The sequence below is a fragment of the Dasypus novemcinctus genome, chromosome X, assembly GCF_030445035.2.
Source record: "Dasypus novemcinctus isolate mDasNov1 chromosome X, mDasNov1.1.hap2, whole genome shotgun sequence".
NCBI classification, from domain to species: Eukaryota; Metazoa; Chordata; class Mammalia; order Cingulata; family Dasypodidae; genus Dasypus; species Dasypus novemcinctus.
The window spans coordinates 126,406,604-126,408,349 of record NC_080704.1 but is presented as its reverse complement, the minus strand read 5'-3'; the positions used below and the strand labels follow the sequence as shown (position 1 = coordinate 126,408,349).

The following is a 1,746-nucleotide window of genomic DNA, read 5'->3' as shown; positions in this document are numbered from 1 at the left end:
CTATTACAAGTCTTATAGATGTTTCCCTACACTGCTTTCCAAAGTCTTTATGGTCTTGGCTCTTATATTTAGGTCTTTGATCCATCTTGAGTTTATCTTTGTTTAAGGTGTGAGATGGTAATCCTCTTTCATTCTTCTACATATGGATATCCAGTTCTCCAGGCACCATTTGTGGAATAGGCCATTCTCTCCCAGTTGAGAGGGTTTGGTGGCTTTATCAAATATTAAATGGGTATATACATGAGGTTCTATATCAGAACTTTCAATTCGATTCCATGTTTCTGTGTGTCTCTCCTTATGCCAATACCATGCTGTTTTCACTACTGTAGCTTTGTAGTGTGTTTTGAAGTCAGGTGGAGTGATTACTTAAGTTTTATTTTTCTTTTTCAATATGTCCTTGACTATCTGGGGCCTCTTTCATTTCCATATAAATTTCAGTTAGTTTTTCTAGTTCCTTAAAGAAGGCTGTGTTGATTTTTATTGGGATTGCATTGAATGTGTAGATCAGTTTTGGTAGGATAGACATCTTAATAATATTTAGTCTTCCTATCCAAGAACAGGGAACATTCTTCCATTTATTTAGGTCTTCTTTGATATCCTTGAACAGTCTTGTATAGTTCTTGGTGTATAAGTTTTTTACATTTTTAGTTAAATTAATTCCTAAATATTTGATTTTTTTATTTACTATTGTGAATGCTATTTGTTTCTGAATTTCCTCCTGACCTTCTCATTATTGCTGTACAGAAATGCTACTTTTTTTTTTGTGCATTGATCTTATAACCTGAGAATTTACTAAACTCATTTATGAGTTCTAGATGCCTTGTTGTAGACCTCTCAGGGTTTTCTATGTATAGGATCATGTCATCTGCAAATAATGAAATTTTGACTTCTTCCTTTCCCATATGAATGCCTTTTATATCCCGTTCTTGCCTCAGTGCTCAAGCAAGTACTTCTAAGACAATGTTAAATATAAGGGGAGAGAGTGGGCATCCTTGTCTTGTTCCTGACTTTAGAGGGAAGGATTTTAGGATTTCTCCATTGTAAACAATGTTGGCTGTGGGTTTTTCATATATATTCTTTTTTTTAAATTTAATAGTACATTTTATATAACCAAATATATAAAATGATCATTGCAACATGTAACTATTATAAAAGGAACTAATGAGAAATTTTATATTCTTTTTGTCATACTAAATCTTTTTTTTTTTTTGTCTACTTGTCAAAGACTCAGAGTTGTTTCTCTCCATGGAATTCTTTAGTAAAAGGTGAAAGATTTATATGATCTGAAAATAAAAGCAGAGTATTTTCATATATACTCTTTATCATGTTCAAAAAATTTTCTTGTATTCTGATCTTTTGGAGTGTTTTTATCAAGAAAGGGTGCTGTATTTTGTCAAATGCTTTTTCTGCATCTATGGATATAATCATGTGATTTTTTTCCTTCAATCTGTTTATATGGTGTATTACATTGATTTTCTTATGTTGAACCATCCTTGCATACCTGGAATTAATCCCACTTGGTCGTGGTGTATAATTCATTTAATGTGTTGTTGAATACAATTAGCAAGTTTCGTTTTAAGTATTTTTGCGTCTAGGTTCATTATAGAAATTGGTCTGCAATTTTCCTTTCTTGTGGTGTTTTTGTTTGTCTTTGGTACTAGGATAATGTTGGCATCATAGAAGGAGTTAGGCAATGTTCCTTCTGTTTTGATTTTTTGGAAGAGTTTCAGCAGGACTGGTGTTATT

At 32.1% G+C, this 1,746-nt stretch overlaps 1 pseudogene; it reads right to left on the bottom strand.

Annotated features, from left to right (window-relative positions):
• Positions 1-1,213: 1,213 nt before the first annotated feature.
• On the bottom strand, positions 1,214-1,304 carry LOC111759887 (U5 spliceosomal RNA; annotated as a pseudogene).
• Positions 1,305-1,746: the final 442 nt, after the last annotated feature.